Consider the following 20,383-nt stretch of genomic DNA (forward strand, 5'->3'; position numbering starts at 1 on the left):
ACCTAATCCAATTTCCTAAAAGGGAACAAGTCTAACTTTTTTCTTCATGGTATGTATTTCAGGTCAGGGGTTGACAAACTTTCGGTAAAGAGCCAGGTTATAAATATTTTAGGCTTTGTGGGCCACATACCGTCTCTGTCAATATTCTTCATTTTTGTTTTTAATAACCTACCAAAAATGTAAAAAGCATTCTCAGCTTGTAGAAAGAAAACAGCCCAATGGCTAGAGTTTGCTGACCCTCTGCTTTGAGTTCATCATTACTCATCGATTCTACCCTTACTTTTCCTATTACTTCACCTTAATCAATACCCAACTGAACAACTACTCTCCTTACTATTTATTAAGCTTTCAGTATAACAAACACTAATCAAGTACTTGCTTATCTGTAAGGGCCTGTAAGGTAACTCACTACCTTAAAAAAAAAAAAATCACATGCTACAAAACAAATACAAATAAATCCTTCCGAAGTCTTCCTCCCGTGTCGCCTTGCTCTTCCCTCTGATTTCTGAGCGTATTACTACTAGTGATTTATGCTCATGATCACATTTCTCTTACCACAATCTTGTAATGAAGTTGGTGGTTTTAATTCCTTTGTAAGAATTTGATTAGGCTTTATGTACCACAGAGTTACAAGTCCCCTAGTGTTCATTTTTCATTAGACTCTCTCCTTACAATTCTGAAGTACTATTATAACTCACCTTCTTTTGTTCCCCAACTTCCAACACAATCATTTCATCCTATTTTTGTAGTTCAGTTCACCTCCCTATCTCTAATTCTCTAATTGTTTTCTTCCCCTTTTATGTATAAGCCCCAGGAAAAAAATTCTGATTTAGGTATGAGAATGAGTTCCTGTTATTGCTCTGCCTATGATGATCTATGCATTCTTACCCCGAGTAGCGTTGTTTCCTCATCTATCATAGGGATCGAAACAGCCTATGATGCCAATCAGAGACAGTTATTAAATGCAGATGAAATAACACATGTGAAAGCTACTTATCTGTAATCTACAAAGTAAGAGAACACTAAGATCTAAATCAGACTCGATTCAAGAATTGGCTCTGCCATTTATGAGTTATTGACCATGGGCAAGTTAATTAACCCCTCTAAGCCTCACTTTCCTCATCTGTAAAGACAGTAATAATACCTACTGTATCAGGTTTTGTGAGAATTCCATAACATAATCCATCTTAAGCACTTATCATCGTGCTTAGCACATAGTTAAGGCTCAAAAATGTTAACATAATTGTTATTTGTGGGAAAGAAATATTTCTATTCCAGGCAGCCACAGGCCTTGCATGTAAATTATTGGGAAGTGGTGCAAGATGAGTTATCTGAAATTGGAGGGGAAGTTATAATACAAACTATGAATGAGTATGGCTCATAACATGTGGTAAAGTGAGAGAGCCGGGCAATGTCTGAGATGTGTGCATGTACACTTTGTGTAGCCTAGGCAGCTCATTTTAGTTGGGTGAAATTTTCTGTGCACGCCTATTTCTCAGGTGAATTCACGCATAAGCAAAAGTGAAATTTGCATTATGCTCAAAGTGTTGCCTAATATCAATCATGAAAGAATAAAAACTCCCATTGTTCAAAACAATTATTACAGCAGAATTGACTGTATTTATTCTCACACTATGAACTCACAAAAAATGTTATCTGAGTTAGAAATGTAGTCACTATCTACAAAGCCTGTGTTTCTCTTCAATTTCCTATCAGTCCAAAGTCTTTCCCTAGTAAGAGCTGTCCTTTGCCTGTCAGTATTGAGCCACTATGCCACATGACTTAAAACATTTCTTAGCTGCAGCCTTAATTGTTTCATCAGCTTTCCCTGCTGGGGACAGCCTGATTCAGAGAGCCATGCCACACTTGTTTAGATTTCCAGTTGATCCCCTGTCCCCAAATGTCCATTCCAACAAAGGAGTAAAATGTCTTGTAATCAATAACACTGTCATATCATTCCATTTTTTTCAGTAACCAAATATTTATAATAAGCATGTACTGAATGCAAGGCAACCTAGAAGAAACAAGACAAAACCACCTCTAACCCATCATAGTAAGACATAGACTTTAAGTAATTCAATCAGTTAAACTCAGTCATTAGAAAGGAAGTAAAATATAACACATGTAAAAATAAATATAACAGAAGATGGAACACAAAACACTGGTATAAAATGCAGAAAAAAGAAGGGGAAACCAAGAAAAATTTAATGGCAGCGGTCAGTAAACCTTAAGGATGAGGTAAATTTTGAATATGAGGGAGAGACTTTCTAATTACACCACGTGTCAAGAAAAAAAGGCAGGAAATGGAAACTGTAAAGCATAAAGAAGAAGCTTAAGCCATACATTAAGATACGCAACTCAAAAGATAAGTTACACACTGGACATTGAATTTCATATAATGGGAAATGGGAACTCTACTGATAATTTTTAGCCAGAAGACTGTAGCATGAATTATGAATGGGCAAAGGGAGCCCAGCTGGCTTTTAGAATCCAGGCTTTGAATAAGTTAAGAGAATTGAAAGAGTCTTTGGAATGCTAGGCCAGAGCAACGGGAGGGCTTTCCCCACCCACAATCCCAGGCTTTGTGTCCAAGATTGATATTCATGGCTCTGCTTAATGCAGTGGTCCCCAGCCTTTTTGGCACCAGGGACTGGTTTCATGGAAGACAATTTTTCCAAGGCAGGAGTAGGCGAGATGGATCAGAATGAAACTGTTCCACTTCAGATCATCAGGCATTAGTTAGATTGTCATAAGGAACACGCAACCTAGATGCCTCACATGTGCAGTTCACAATGGGGTTCGACTCCTCTGAGAATCTAATGATGTTGCTGATCTGACAAGAGGCAGAGCTCAGGCAGTGATGCTTGCTGGCCTACTGCTCACCTTCTGCTGTGCGGCCCAGTTCCTAAAAGGCTGCCAACCGGTACTGAACCATGGCCCAGGGGTTGGGGGACCCCTGGCTTAAGGGATACTCACTATGTCATTTGGTCTGGCCAACTGTATAAATGGTGAAATAAAGAAAAATTACTTGCATAATGAGGAAAGGCATTTTTTTAGAAACAAGGAAGATAAAGAATCCAATGGAATCTAATACTAGAGTAATAATGAGATGTCAGAGAGTTGTTACCAGAGCATTAAATCTAGAGATCAGAATAATATAATTGGCAAAGTTAAATAATATTGCTCTAAATTACATCTAAATATCTGACACAAAGAATTTTTAATAATCAAGAAAATGCACACAAATGTTCCTAAAACCAAGCCCTTGAACAAATGTTGATACAAAATCTAAGACAAGCTTAAGAAACTCACATTTCATTCAGCTCAGCTCTTATATTACCAAGTACAGAGAGACAATATTTCACAAATTGCTTTTGCATTTTAGAAAATATATTGAGCATTAAAACTACCACAAGTTTTTTCTAATCAAATTAACAAACCTAGTTAATATATTTTGTACACACGATTCTGTATAAAAATGCCACAAATTTAACCGACATATAATTTCTTCATGTAGCTGGAAAGTCAATTTTTAAGTGCTTACATGTCAAATTAAACAAGTCAAAACAAATACACAAACAAACTCTAAAAAAAAGGAAATTTAAAAATACTGGATTGTTTACATTAGAAATATCCTATAAATAAATGATCAAAAAGACTATATGATAATCTACCTCATTATATTCTCTTCAAAAAATATTTATACAATTCAACTACGCTATTATTTAAAAGGCTAGAATTTTTTTTAAGACAGTCTCACTCTGTCGCCCTTGCTGGAGTGCAATGGCACAATCACAGCTCACGGCAGTCTCAATCTCCTGGGATCAAGCCATCCTCCCTAACTTAGTCTCTTGAGTAGCTGGGACTACAGGCATGCACCACCATGCCAGGCTTATTTATTTATTTATTTATTTATTTATTTATTTATTTATTTTGGTAGAGACAAGGTCTCACTATGATGCCCAGGCTGGCCTTGAACTCATGGGCTCAAGCAATCCTCCTGCCTCAGTCTCCCAAAGCGCTGGGATTATAGGCATAAGTTACAGAACCTGGCCAAAAGTCTAAAGTGTAATGAGTTCATTTTTGTCACCTTAAAACTCCAAGGTTCATACCTACCTTGACGATTTAATGACAAATGACATCACTGAAAAGTAAACTACAAAGGAGACTTCTCTATACAATTTATGTCAGAACTATTTACATAGAAATGAGACTAAGCAGCGTATCTCCTCCATAGTCATTTCCTCTTACATACAATTTGCTTAAGTTAAATTGAAAAAATTTGTTTCCAAGTCTAGTTGCTGAAAAACGGAAACCTCTTTTATAACTCAAGCTACTGCAGACACAAGGGTATCTTACTAAAGGTGGGGACAGGTGGATCAGGGAACAAAATATTTTACATACCATTCCAAGAACATATATGGAGATTTACACTCCACATTAATACTGCCATTTGCCTTAGAGTTTGGCCACTAAAGCTGACCAAAGCTTTATAGCAAGGGTAAGAATATACCAGGCCATAAATGTCTTGAGGAACCTCACCTATTTATGCTACAAAAAAGCTGTATACGATATTTCTATGGGTAGTTAAAATTTGTGTAAATTGATAATGCTCTTTACAGTATATAAGGGTCTTAAGAAATAATAGTGACATTACAAGAAAATCAACACATCCAAGAATGTATTTCAAAAAATGATCAAAACAGCCATAACCATGGCACCTAAACTCAAGAACCTACCACATTTCCCAAGACCAAAACAGTAACTTAACCAGTTATTTATTTTTGCTCTCTATCTCGTCTGTGTTACAATGTTATTAGCTCTTATTTGTTTTTAAATAGCCTTGCACTTAATTATTAGTGACAGAATAATAACAAAAAGGTTCCTTCTGAGTAAGATTAAATGTAACAAATCAATAAGAACTACTTATAGATCTTTATATATTATGAATTACATGTTTGTCACTAACTCAAGTTTGATATTTAAAACATCATAATTATAAAATTGAATATTTTGAAAGAGTTGTTTCTTAAAAGCTTCCATTAATTGACTATTTAAACATTTACAAGTTCCATTAATATACATGGGCTTTAAAATAAAAAACTTTAAATACACATATTCAACTGTATTTTAGGTCCCAAGCAAAATGTTTACACAGAAATTTGGCAGTGTTAAATCTGTGGACTCAAAGCCAATAACAACCTAAGAAGTCTAAACCTGGTTAATAAGCAAATTTTCATAGTACAACTAACATTGTGTAAACAATCCAAAGCAGTTAATATTTATAAGATAATCAATGTTTTGCATATAAGGTTAAGTTCAAAGTAATTTTTTAAACATTTGGTATATTATGCCCATGGATTCCCAATCTGTAATAGTCAACAGACCTCTTCTTAGCTATAATATGAGGGGAAAATTATTCTCTTAAATACCATGACCTAAAGGAAAGAAATCCTTTGAATCTCCACCTCTGTAAGCCAGAAGACAGGAGGCAAGACCCTGAGGAGACTGGGTTACCACTAATTTCACCAAGTTCAGAATCCACTTGGAATACTAAATGGGAAGTTAAAAAGCAATCAAAGGGCTTACTTGGACTAAAAGTATTGCTACATGTTTCAAGGTCTACAAATACCCTTTATAATAATTATGCCTTTGAGAGCCCTCCTTAGCAAAGAAAATATTAACAAACTCAAACTTACCTACCCACACAGTTCAGGAAATACTCCTCTAAGCAATCGTCCAGGCAATATTGAGAGGCCATTCCACTCAGTTTACTTACGTGCCAAGTGACCTTTGGCACAACGTCAGAAAGGGTGGGACTCTAAGCGTCAGTTTCGGCATTGTACTGTACCAAACAAAATTTCTGATTTGGTTTCTCTAGGGCGTTAACTAAGATTTCCTCCTCTTGTTAAGTAAGTAAACACAGCTACCACTACACTTCCAACTCTTGCCTAAGATGATTTTTTTTTTTTTAAGTTTTAAATGGTGAAAATAATACTGGCTAGCATTGACTGAAAGCTTACTGTGTGGTCTAAATTAACGCTATATAGACAGACACCATTATTACTCCCATTTTAGAGAGGTAGAATCTGAGAAACGGTAGTTAATAAGTAACTTATGGGAATTCCAGGTACAGAAATACGGCCAACTGAGCTCATGAAGACTTCCCACTACAGACACTAAGAAGAAAATAAGTGTAACAAAATTAAATACGTAGCTTTACTTGCAATAAAGATAATTCCCTGATGCTAAACCAAAGCCAGAACTGATGGCCAAAATAGTAAGCACAAAAGCATACACTGTCAGCTGTGGCCAACACTGGAGCTATGGGGATAATCACTGGAGTCTCTTCAGCACTTAAGTATAGATTGAAATTGGTAACAAGATGCCCCTTGAAGGAGAAAGAACAGAAGAAAGTGCTCCCTCAAGAGAGAAAGCACTCTGCTGGATTTCCAGCCCCATTAAACCTTCACAACTCTAAAGCAGTCCTGATACTTATGCAGGGACAGAAGGGGAGGCCCTGGGCACACATGAGGTATAAAGTTGGTACTGAGATTCTTCCAGAAAACCAGGGCTGTCTTCAAAGGTCTATCCTCATAGTTAAAAAATGGTGTCAGGGGAGGAGAAATTCACTCATAGTCATATTAAGACTTAAGGGAGCTTGTCTCTGAGAATCTGGGTGAAGAGGACAAGGGAAATGCTATAAATGCTATAAGAAATTAAAATCCTAAACCTATGACACAACAGTTTTGAAATGTGAATCTTATTTGTATGAGAATCTCCTAGGTAAAAAAATTAAGAATCTCCAATCTAAGGAATTAGATCCTGGGCCAGTGAAATCTCTAAAGTATCTAGAAGAAACAAACACAAAACTATTTTAAAGTGATGAGAGATAAACAAGGCCCCACGGGATTTCTTTGGGTAGAAAAACCAAACCAAAACAAAACAAAACAAAAAACAATCCCCAATGAAGATGAGCTTATAAATTTAGAGATTACAAAATATGGAGAAAATGATTTACTGTGATTATTAACAAATATGCCAAACAGAAAATTGAGTGCTCAACTGATTTTTAATATGAAGACACCAAAAAAATTTAAATTATTAAAGAAATGGAGAGAGAAAAAAGAGCCTATAAAGAACATAAAACTAAAAAATCTGTATGTTTTATAAAACCAAATTATATTTGAATAAAGATATGGCACAGGCTGGGTACAGTGGCTCACACCTGTAATCCCAGCTCTTTGAGAGGCCACGGGTGGGAGGATCCCTTGAGTCCAGGAAGTCAAGAGCAGCCTGGGCAACATACCAAGACCCCATCTCCACAAAAAATTCAGCAATCAGCCAAGCATGGTGGTGCACACCAGCAGTCCTAGCTGCTCATGAGGCTAAGACAGGAGAACTGCTTGAGCCCAGGAGTTTGAGCCCAGGAGTGAGCTATGATCACGCCACTGTATTCCAGCCTGTGTGACTGAGCAGGACCCATCTCTTTAACCCATTTCTCACTTAGAATAAAAAAGTGCTGCTTGTTGCCAGTGCAGTATTCTTGGGGCAAATGGGAAATGGGTTAAAAACAAAAATACATTCTCTGTATACTGCACTCAGAGTTTTCATCAGGTTTCTATAACTTTAAAAGTGAAAAGCATCACTATAAATAGAATTTTTTAAATGTATTTAGAAAAGCAATAGTCAATGTCAGAAGTCAATTGCCTGTCAGAACCTATTCTACATCCACTTTTGTTCTCTACCATCTCTCAAGCTCCTGACCACTGTATGCTGCAACTCCTTATTTCTGAAAATTCTGACCCATCCCCTGGGCCATTCCTTCCCATTTCCAGCACCCCTGCAAAAAAGATTGAATGGAAACTGTGACATGCCACCCACATCTCCTTTCAGGACTGAAGGACTGATTCCCCAACTGCTGTGGTGCTGCCTGCAGACAACCTTCAACTATCAGCTCTTTCAGGATGGCCTCACTTCACCCAGTATCACACTCCCTTCCCAGGGAAGCCCACATCCAAAGATTGGTTGACATGTGGAAGACAAAGCCTTGATCCCCTTTCTCCAACTGGGGACAAGGGTGAGGAGCCCTCTCAGCTTTGAAGCACCCCACAGGGTCAGATCTTATTTGAGACTACATGGCAGTCCAACATCCCCCTCGGCCCAACAGTGTTTCCTTCCTTCCCTTCGTCCACAGGGGCTGATCCCAAGAGCGCTTTCTTTTTCTTTTCTTTTCTTTTTTTTTTTTTTTTTGAGATGGAGTTTCACTCTGCTGCCCAGGCTGGAGTGTGCAGTGGCACAATCTTGGCTCACTGCAGCTTCTGCCTCCTGGGTTCAAGTGATTCTCCTCCCGAATAGCTGGGACTACTGGTGTGCGCCACTACGCCTGGCTAATTTTTTGTGTTTTTAATAGAGATGGGGTTTCACCATGTTGACCAGGCTGGTCTCGAAATCTTGACCTCAGGTGATCTGCCGGCCTCCCAAAGTGCCCAGCTAATTTTTTGTGTTTTTAATAGAGACAGGGTTTCACCATGTTGACCAGGCTGGTCTCGAAATCCTGACCTCAGGTGATCTGCTGGCCTCGGCCTCCCAAAGTGCTGGGATTACAGGCATGAGCCACCACGCCTGGCCCCCAAGAACACTTTCTAATAAACTTTCCCGAACACTAATTTCCATCTCAAAATCTGCTTTCTGGGGAACCCAAACTGCAACAGAAGGACATTAGGGAAAAAAAAAAAACATGGCAGGACACAGAAACTGAAGGGAGTGAGAAGAGGATAATAATATTAAGTCTTGAAACCAATGGAGAGAACAGCAGAAAGTACTAATATAATTCCTCGATGAGAAAATCAGTATTAAAAGTAGCAAGAAGAAAACCCTTCAAAACGAAGAATATAATCAAAATAAACACTATAATCATAAAATTCCAACCCAACATTTCAAAGTATTACTAAACTTGAGAGCTGAAAGAAATCTGAGAGAGTGTCCCAATTCCAATCCCCGTCATTTTTAAGATACTGTCTCTTAAAAATGGTCCATAGGTCTGCCAAATGCCAAAAAATGTTGCTGCTTGGAAACAGACAGTTTCCTAACAGTAAGTTAACAGGTACAGTTAATACCCTGCTGTTAAACAAAATTCTGATATACCTTTGGCTCCTGAATTATCTATCAGTAAAGATGATAATGAAGTCTTATGAAAGGCTAATCTGGCACAGACTGATATATGACAAATCATTGTCCAAATATTAAAAAAATGGCATGGACTGAAACCATCCATAGTCATTCATATCCATACACAGGATATCAATGATAGTGGAACAATTCTAAGCAAAGCTCATGGGTATTTGCTGATTCCTTCAGTTTCCTATGATAGGGCAGTTTACCAGAAGTAGTCACAGGAAATATTATATATTTTGAATGTGACAGATTTGGTTACTGCACTTTTTTCCAAAGCTCTTGAAGCTGGAAATTGCACACACACACATCTTTACTGGTAACCTTGCCCTACATTCCCATACTTTGTAACTACAAATATAGAGGCAGACAAAATAGGCTGTAACATAATCTGTCCGCTAAGATCATCAGATCCAAAATGATGTGAGGTCACTTACATAAATTGTTAGGACAACCAAGCAGAATCGATCAACAATGTCACAATCCATTCATCTTGGAAGTATAAGCAAAATTTCACTTTCAGTTCCTGTATTGTTCAACCCCAATTCCTCATTGGTCCTTCATTCCTTCTTCTTATAAGATCCACTATCTGCTTTGTCTTCTCTAAACCAATCCTTCTCCTAACTTTAATACCTTTTTCAGTGAGAGTAAGAAACCCAACAGAAGTTTCTAAAGAAATACTCTAAACTACGTATTATCAAATTTCAATTACATACATGCTAAGCTAGTTAAATTTGTATGGATACAATGATCAATCAAATGCTTTAACAATTTACCTGGAGAGGGACAGGAGATGCAATATGACTTATCTTTGGGAGAATCATATCTAACTACAATTATAGTCATGCAAAAGGACAAACATGCCTGGCATGTAAATGATGGGAATTTGTTAAAACATTCAATGAGTCAGTATGGGTTGAAGCTATTGTTTGGCTGTAGAGCTAGGATTAAAGGTAGAAAAAACAAAAAAAGGGGGCCAGACACAGTGGTTCACACCTGTAATCCTAGCACTTTGGGAGGCCGAGGCAAGTGGATCATCTGAGGTCAGGAGTTCAAGACCAGCCTGGGCAACATGGTGAAACCCCATCTCTACTAAAAATACAAAAATTAGCTGGGCGCGGTGGCACGTGCCTGTAATCCCAGCTACTTGGGAGGCTGAGGCAGCAGAATTGCTTAAGCCCCGGAGGCAGAGGTTGCAGTCAGCCGAGATCGTGCCATTGCACTCCAGCCTGGGTGACAGCATGAGACTCCATCTCAAAAAAAAAAAAAAAAAAGAAAGAAAGAAAGAAAAAAGAAATGAAATGGACACTTCTTGGCATGAATAAATATAAATAGCAGGACCAATATTATACGTTCTTTCCAGAAGTTATTTAGAAGAGTGAGACCATACTTAAATTAAGTGTATAGATGGCATTAGTAGTCTAAGTTAGGAAAATATTGATTTGAGAAAAATGAACCGCAAAATTATGTAACAAGGAATATAAATGAACAAAATGGTAGTTTTGCCTTAAATTGGCAATGTTTAGGAATGCATTAAGGGAAACACCACACAAACTTATTTGATTATGGATTTTAAATGTCACTTTCAACCCAGAAATCACTGTACAGCTCCAATAAGACATGATCTTATTTGGCAATTTCAGTTAAAAAGCCAGCAAGAAACAAAAAAATTGGTGGAAAAAGTGATTTCTCATTTCCTTTCATGTCCTATAACTAAAGATTAGATGTAAAGTGTTAAGACCTCAGCACAAGGAAACCAAAAGCTTGTGTTTGTGCACCAAGTCTGCCACTTAATAGCTCTATAACCTTTGGTGAGTAACTTAACCTCTCTCAGCCTCTACTTCCTCACCTGTAAAATGAGACCAATGAGACCAATTTGTACAGTCTCATTCAGATCCAATACCCCAGAACATTTTCCTAATTCAAATTTAAAAGGAGAAAACCTATTTAATTAGATTTTGGCTAAAATACAGTAACTAGCAGTTTTACACTTTTCAACATAAAATTTCTGAAAAAAGAAATAACCAAATAGTCACAAAACCTAATGACGAATAAGGAAAAATTATGAGTTACTATAAGGACATCTGCAAATTCACCTTACAAATTATTGAATAACAATATTTATAGAGCCTCCCATTTCTGCTGAAAATTTCCCATTTAAATACAGACTCTGCTGAAACACAATAGGTACAAAGAACTGAAGCAGGGAAAATGAAAGCTTTTGGCATGTAGTATCAATATTTCCCATAATTATGAAGATTTTACTTAGACTTTCCTCATTTCACCTGGCTCAAATGGAACTCCCATCCCCTGTAATTAGCTTGATGAGCGCATATCAAGAGTCTCATATTCTACCAAATCAGCTAGCTGGACATGTTGGTGAATGCATATCAAAAGAATTGTCTAGAAGGTCCTTGTAAAACACATTTTTAAACCTACAATGTCCTCAAAGCCTGTCCTTTCCACAAAAAGTTAAACTCTAAACAAAACGACAGGACTACTTCAGCTTATTAAAATCATGAGTGCTTCCGGGTTCTTAAGTGCCATTTAGAGAAAAAAAAAGGCATTTCTTACAGAAGTATCAATCCTTTCTGGAGTATTTTTACCTTAACTCTGAAATACTGTCAGGAAATTATCACATTAGCTAGGTAGCAAGACTTAACCTCTCCTATCTATAATCATGTGCTATATAGCAATGGGAAGGAAGCGAGGAAGGAAGGAAGAGAAAGGGGCAAATCAGTAAATACAAAAAAGGAACTGTGAATGCTGATAAGGTGTCCTCTTATCAAAAAATCAGGGGAAATGCCCAAGTTTAATTCCAAAGCATGTACCTATTGAAGCACTGCAAAACATCATCATATATATGTATATATAAACATACATATATATATATACACATACATACATACTTACATATAAGTTAATTACTGAGCAAGCAGCCTTGACAAGTCAGGAAGCATTACAATACACAGAATAAAAATGCCTGTTTTCTGAGTAGCAGTTTAGAAAAAGCTGTGCAAACAGTTGTTAAAATGATATAGCTTATGTCATCCTTTAAAAGTAAAACCTGCAATTAAATTTGCACATCAAATGATCCTTGAAGCTTGTATGTTACCAATAAATAGGAGTGATAGAAAGGGCTTGAAATCAGACAAGCCGTGTCAGTGACACACAACAGAAATGCAGTCATATAAAGAGAAGATATTACAGCAACACATGATCTGAAGCTGAATGCCACAGTGATACACTCACATTAAATTGCCAGAGGACATATCAGTTTTTAAAATGGTTTAATTTCTTTGAATATCATTGGACTAGAGTTTGCCCAGGTGGCAGAATTTAGTTAGGGCCTTTGGCTGAAAATTGTTAGTGCAGTGAAGGTTTACCCTGGGTGGGCAAAATATTAAGGATCCCTTTCAAGTTTATTTTCAATTGATAAAATGCTTATTCTCCTAACCAATTCTTAATCTTTATTTAGATTATAGTTTAAGACCTCTTAATTGTAATTCTAAAAATGGTATCTAATCCCCTTCTATTTTTGACATGGGGCTATGAAAAACAGATTAAACCAACTATGTCAAGAGGTGGTATGTTATGGCCAAAAAGCCATGGATTTGAAATCTAAACCTTAATTATTTTCCTGGCTATACAATTTAGTGTTATGTGACAAACCAATCATCAGTATAGGCAGTAGAATGTAGTTGTAAAGAATTCAGGTTCATGTACAAAACAGACTCATATCCCAACTCCATACTTTAAGGCTATACAACTTTGGCCACATTACTAAATCTGTTTGCTTATCTATAAAATGAAAATAATAGTATCTTCTTCACATCTTATTTTCAAATAATATATGAAAAGAGTATAGCATAGTACCTGACTGATTATAAGTAATAAATGATAGATTTAAAAAATCACATCTGAGTTTTCTAAGTAATTCAAATATTTCCCCCTTGCTAGATAACACTTGGGATCAGATGACGTAACATAAATTGTAACCTCTTTTTTTAAGAGATAAGGTCTTCCTGTGTTGCCTAGGCTACACTTGAACCCCTGGGCTAAAGCAATCCTTCTGCCTCAGCCTCCTGAGTAGCTGGGATTACAGATGTGCCATCATGCCCAACAATAACTCTTCTTTACTCCAGGGTGACTAAGAACATAATGGTCACACTACTGATGTAACCAAAGCATACCGTAAAAGAGGTTCATTGACAGTCACATTCTGCTAAGCGTTACAAATAATCATACACTTAGTGATCAACAAATGGGGTGTTCCTTAAATCTGGTCGTGTTATTTACTTAGAACGCTTCAGTGTTGTCTGAATGCAGTCATAGTAAAATCAAAGCCTCTTACTGTCACCTAAAAGCCCTTTTAGGATCTGTCCCCTGCCTCACTTTTCAGTTTTGTCTCTTTCCTTCTTTCTATTACCTCCTTGCTCACTTTGCCCCAGCCGTGGACTCCCTGGGCATGTTGCTCCCTCTGCCTGAAACTCAAGTTCTCCATTTCTTAGCAATTCTCATCCTTTAAGCCTGTTTATCTACCACTTGCTCAGAGAAGCAACCCAGATATTTAAAGTGCTGTATGAGATTATCTATCCCCAAACCTAACCCACCCTCTTGCATTAATCTCTGTGTGCTTTTATTTTTTATTTTCTCCCTACCACTTACTACAGTTGGTGATGTTGCATGTCATTTATTTTTGCCCTGTCTGTCCCATTAGAATACATACTTCTTGAGGGCAAGGGCCAGCCTTTGTTTACCACTGTATCACCAGCACTTAGTACAATAGTTGGCACATAATAGGTAAAGGCAATCAAAAATATGTCCACATATACTCAGAGTGAAAAGAAAGCAAGAAAATACTATAACACAAATACCACAACAGAGTAACTCAAACTTTTCCCATTCACAATCTGTAGGAAACCCACCCATGTCTGTAATATACAGTCATATGCCATTCCCCACTCACAAAAATAAACCTAACACACACCAAATAGATTTTTTAATTGACAAATAAAACCAAATAGATTTTTTTAACTCCAGTAGCTCATCTCCAAACTGTTTTCCTAGATGTAATGAGGGAAAGAAAGCAATACTGGAAAAACTACATAATACTCAGCTAAAAGAACGAGGTTTGTGGGGCTCAACAAAACAGTAATCGTCTGGAAGCAGCCGGTTCTGTGAACCAATAGATAAAAAATTTCATCTCCAAACCCCCAGGCAGCTCTCCAGTTAGAAGGCACACTGCTCTACATCTCAGCCCATCAGTTTTCCTTCTTTGGAATAGTACATTTTATCCTCCATTTCTTGTGAAAGACAACAATCTTGTTTGCCTTTGTCTTGTGCATCAAGTTAAAAGGATTTTCCTGAAAACTTAAAAGTAATAAAAGCACACTTTACTACAACAAATAGAAATAAGAAGTGCCTACAGGATTTCTAGTGTTTCATTCAGCACCAAATATCAGACTTTTTAAAATTTTTATTATATATTATAAATATTATTTCTGATCATAAAAGTAAATCCATGGCAGAAAGTTAGAACATACAAAACTATTTTAAGAACAAAAATCATGAGTCATCCTGCTAGCCAGAGACAAATGCTTTCACATTTTATAAATTTTTCTAGTTTTTTTTTAATGCATACATACTTTTTTTTTTTCAAAGGGGGCTACTGTCTGTCTGGTTTTATAATCTTTTAACTCAAAGTATCCTGAGAAGTCACAACAAAAAGACCATCGCACTATGAATGATTTCTCATTGAAGCCTTCTACAGCAGGGGTGTCCAATCTTTTGGCTTCCCTGGGCTACAATGGAAGAAGAAGAATTGTCTTGAGCCACACATAAAATACACTAACGATAGCTGATGAGGTACAAAAAAAAAAAACGCAAGAAAAAATCATAATGTTTTAAGAAAGTTTATGAATTTGTGTTGGGCCGCACTCAAAGCTGTCCTGGGCCTCAGGTTGGACAAGCTTGTTCTACAGCCTATTTTAAACAATTACCCCCCCAAAAATTATGTAACTAATCTTTCCTTGAGTAGTACATTGCTAATATTTATCATAAAAATCTGCAACTGAAAAATAAAAGACAATCTGCAACTGCCATCCTTGAACATAAATCTTTATGCCTATTCCAGAATGTTGTCTTAATGTAAAATTCTAAAGAAGATGCTATGTAAAAGGATATGCCCATCTCTAAATTATTAATACACTGTCAAAATTTCCCTCCCGAGATGTTACACCAACTTACACTCTGTCTTAGTGCATTCAGACCGCTATAGCAAAAATGCCTTATGCTGGGTAATTTGTAATGTGCTGCCATTCACAGCAAAGGCTGGAAAGTCCAAAATCAAAGCGCCAGCAGATTCAGTGTCTGGTGAGGACTTGCTCTCTGCTTCAAAGATGGTGCCTTCCTTCTACCAGTGTCCTCACATGGCAGAAGGGGCAAACGGTTCCTTCTCACCTCTTTTATAAAGGCACAAATCCCGTTCATGAGGGCTCTCCATCACTTAATCACCTTCCAAAAGGCCCCATCTCTTCTTCATACTATCACATCGAAGATTAGGTTTCAAATATGACTTGTGGAGCGACACATTCAGACTACAGCACCCAGCTACCAGTAGATTTTTTTTTCTGCTATCTCACACTCTCACCAAAACACTGGATATCACTTGTTTGAAAAAAAAACAAACAAAAAAAAAACATTTTTCAAGTCTGGGCAGGGTGGCTCATGTCTATAATCCCAGAACTGTGGGAGGCTGAGGGGGATGCATCACTTGAACCCAGCCTGGGCAACATGGTGAAATCTCATCTCTACAAAAAATACAAAAACTTAGCTGGGTATGGTGACACACACCTGTAGCTTCAGCTATCCGGAAGGCTGCTGTGGGAGAATCACTTGAGCCTGGGAGGTAAAAGTTGCAGTAAGCCATGATTGTGCCACTGCACTCCAGCCTGAGCAACAGAGTGAGACCCTGTCTCAAAAATATATATATATATCTTTTTCAATCTGATAGAGGAAAAAATTACTATTTCTTTGCTTAGTAGTGATGGTATCCTTTCTTTAAAACCATTCCTCTTAAAGTTTTCAATATTTTCTTGCTGATTTTTCATCTTTTTCCTTTTAGATAAAGAGGAATCATTTGTTAGTCATCAGTGTGGATTTTTAATTGTATATGTATAAGGTACAAATATGCATAAGATTTTTCCTGAAGACCAAAATATACATACATCTTGGATTTATGTTTTCAGTGTCAAGTTCTAATTTAAAAAATTAACGTAGACCTATTCTATATCTACACTTCAAAAAAGGTTATAGATTATGTCTTTCTGTATTCTCAATAACATCCTCAAGTTAAAAACCACATCTGTTTATCTTTTTATAAATCTCATGAAGTGGTAATCCTTTCTGTATACCTCCATAGATTATTCTAATTATACTTAATCCAAAACCAAAAGTTTTTGATCAATTTTTAAGTAAAGTCATTTTATACTTAAGAAGATGAAGTTTACCCACTAACCTCATGCTACCTCTCAAATCCCAGAAGGTCACCTTAATTTTTACTGCAAATACAGAACTAAATTTGAAGATAACCAACAGGTTAACTATACTAGTACAAAAGCATCATTACGTCATTTATATAGAGGCATCTGTCATTATTCTTTATCTTTTATTGACTTTGAATATTCTAGAATTCATTGACTTAACAGAAAAATTCTACGGCTTCTTAATATGAAATCAAAACATCACCTTTGGGTCAGTGAATCCTAAGGTTTATGAACTTTCAGAATTTGATGTCAATATTCAATCCTCATCTCAGACTCCCAGGATAAACTGTGTACTTTATGTATAAGGTATATGTAAAATATCACCAAAAAGTCTTCTTTCAAAGACTTCAACATTAGGTAAACATGAGACTTAGACCCAGAAAGAAAAAGTAGCTTTTCTTAATATGAATAAAGTTTATCAAAGTTTTATGTGTTGTCAAATCATATAAACTAATTCAGATCAGCTCTATTTCAAATTTTGACTGTTATGGTATAATAAGTACATATTAAATAGTCACTTTGTATGAGTCTTATGTATGAATATTTTAGAAAGACATACGATATACATATGCATATCTCCCACACAAATTATCTTAACATTGCTCTATTTTGTAAGGGAGACTGTTTACAGACATCTCAATATCTGTAAGTATGGATATCACTTTACTTTTAAAACTTTTCAATCTCTGATATGGTTTGGCTATGTCCCCACCCGAATCTCATCTTGAATTATAGCTCCCATAATTCCCATATGTCATGGGAGGGACCTGGTGGGAGATAACTGAATCACAGGGCAGTATCCTCCATACTGTTTTCATGGTAGTGAATAAATCTCAAGAGATCTGACAGTTTTATAAGGGGTTTTTCCTTTCACTTGGCTCTCATTCTCTCTTATCTGCCACCATGTAAGACATGCCTTTCACCTTCTGCCATGATTGTGAGGCCTCCCCAGCCAAATGGAACTGTGAGTCCATTAAACCTCTTTTTCTTTATAAATTACCCAGTCTTGGGTATGTCTTTATCAGCAGTGTAAAAACAGACTAATAAAATCTCCGAAGTTCTTTTCTCCAAAACTTAAAATAGCATACAATGCATGAAAATAATAAGTCTTCAGTTCACTTTGTCATTTTGAATTATGTCACAATGAAAAAAATTCAACATCCACAGATCACTCACTCCTAGGTATCTTGTTAGGAAAAAAAAAATCCACTTTCTTTTTCAAGGTAAATGTCATTCTGCATTCCAATAGGATACCACCAGTCCACAGATCTGTGTCAATAAATCAGGATAAGCCAGCAAATCTGATACTTACCTGCTAGATAACTGAAGCAAGTTCTACTCGTTTATGGGGACTGTCTGGAATTTTAGCAGCAATGTGCTTTATCTCATACCACTAACTGTGTATCACCTGAAATCACCCTCAAGAGATCTCCGGAAAAGTCATGTAGCTGGTTGCAGTGGCTCACACCTGTAATCCCAGCTACTTGGGAGGCTGAGGCAGGAGGATCACTTGAGCAGAAGAATTGAACAGGAATTCAAATCCAGCCTGGGCAATATAGTGATACCCTGTCTCAAAAAAAAAGGAAAAAAACTAAAAAAAAAAAAAATCTGCGTGGGTGTGCACATACATTTTGTAGTTTACACGGCACTTCATTTACATTGTCCTGCCTAATTCTCATACCTTTGTTACCTTATGAAAAATTCTAAAATACGGTGACACAATGGGTCTTCATCATATGGTGATTCACTCACCACCACAGTATCAACCTTGGACATTAGACCTGTAAAGATCTCATTATCTCATTAAAAGAATCCTGACTCATCATCATCAAATAACAGAGAAATGAACAAAAAGATGGAAAAATATGAATTTTAAAAATTTACAAGCTCTGTCAACATACAAGTTTTATTATATATTTATCAGATGTGTGTCTTCAGCATTTGTTGAAATTTGTCTCACATCAGTAGGCTGCTTGATTGGTTCAAAAATAAGATGCAGAATTTGGCCTTTAGGTTTCTCTGTTTTACAAATACAGGTATAGATACACATATTAAAAGTGTACACATAGCACATGCATACACTGAACAGCATAAACACTGAACAAAACATAAATCTAATAAAAAATCATACTTAAATATAAGATCAGAAGACTTTAATATGATGGCTAGTTATCAGTCACTCATGAAAATTGAATAGACAGAAAGATTTAAGGAAGCAAAATGCCACTTCTCCTCCAGAAAGCCTTTGTGGGGAGCTGATATCTGAGGATTATTTCACAAGAGAAATTAAAGAGCTGACAAAGCAAGAAGGATTGGGTGCCTTTTTTTTTCAGATGAAGGACATGTTGAGGAACAAAGATTACTAGCAGGAAAGCAGCAAGAAACAAAAGGGATAATTACACTGTCAAGAGTGACAGAGTGATGGGATTTACGGAGGGGGCTGGAAATCTCAGACTCATCTGTGGGATATAAAATTCAGTCTCTGTGGTTGGCAAGGAAGAAAATCTTAAAAACAAATCCCTGAAGAGGAAAGCACTGGCTCAGAAGAGTTCAAATATCTGCCAAAGTCCAAGTAGAAGGACCAGAACAAAAGCTCTGTAGTGATACATGCCGGGTAGTTATAAAAAATGGTCAAGAGAGGGGGTCGGATTTTGTGAAAAAGCCTGATGTCTGTGTGGTGGCAGCAAAAAATGAAGACACACACTTACATACGTACACATGGAATGCTTTCTTGCCAGAGATATTAGTGATATAGTGGGCACTCCTTAAAATAGTAAGACAGCAAAAAGAGGCAAATTTTGAAGTGACAATCTGTAGCTTTATTTTTCTTAACTTGGTCTGAGCTGGTAATTAGTTAATCTGTTTCTGCTTTGCCTCCTGAAAGAATGAATAAAGATTTACTGAGTGCCTACTATGTAGTGTGTACTATATTAGGGATAAATGAAATCATATAGTCATCCTTCAAGCAGAAATGATTACTCCAGTTTCATTAGTGATGTAGAAGGAAGAGAGAGGAAAATCTAATTCAGGCTAATTAAATAGAAAGCTATTTTCATTACTGAAAGTTATGAGTTGGAAAAGACACAGCATAACCAGAACTGTACTAATTTAAACATATGACAACTTAGATTTCAATTGTTAAACAGTTAAGAATGACTACAGTTCAGTGAGTGGTATTTTTTCAAGGTCTGAAACTCACTAGCTCTCTGAAACCATCATTCCACTCAGGAAATTTTATGAATTTGTTTAGTTAAATCTAAGTTAAGTACAAGTGACTACGGTTTTACTGTTTAAATTTTTTACAAAGCCTGGGCACCTGGGGTTCTGATTACTTCCCTCGTGGATTTAATATCTACCTTTATACGTAGGACTTTACACAACTGGGTTTGCTTTAGAAGCAACGATTCCAAGTAGATTAACTCTCACTATATCCCCAAGTAGATCTGACCATTTGGCATATAGTATATATTTCTAAATCAACAACTCATTTTATTATCCCAAATTCATTGTTTTACTTGTGTCCATCACTCCTCATTCTTGTGTTTTATTTTAAACATAATTGAAACACTTTAATATTTCCTTTAATGTTGGTAGATACTAATAAATTTAACTTAAGACAACTGACCCATTGCTACAACTTTTGTAAATACAGTAAAGCAAGG

General features: G+C 36.5%; 1 protein-coding gene across 4 annotated transcripts in view; it reads right to left on the bottom strand.

Moving 5' to 3' along the window:
- The window catches only part of EPS8 (EGFR pathway substrate 8, signaling adaptor), a 170,816-nt gene that overhangs the window by 88,468 nt on the left and 61,965 nt on the right, over positions 1–20,383 (bottom strand). The window contains exon 1 of one of the 4 annotated variants that reach the window (XM_003313524.7): positions 5,704–5,784. The exons of 2 other annotated variants lie outside the window; for them this stretch is intronic. The gene's annotated coding sequence lies outside the window, so the exon portion shown is untranslated. Of the gene's footprint in view, positions 1–5,699; positions 5,785–20,383 lie in introns of those variants that run through there. One more of the 4 variants, XM_009424921.5, reaches the window with a different exon arrangement.

The sequence above is a fragment of the Pan troglodytes genome, chromosome 10 (genome assembly GCF_028858775.2).
Source record: "Pan troglodytes isolate AG18354 chromosome 10, NHGRI_mPanTro3-v2.0_pri, whole genome shotgun sequence".
Taxonomy (NCBI): domain Eukaryota; kingdom Metazoa; phylum Chordata; class Mammalia; order Primates; family Hominidae; genus Pan; species Pan troglodytes.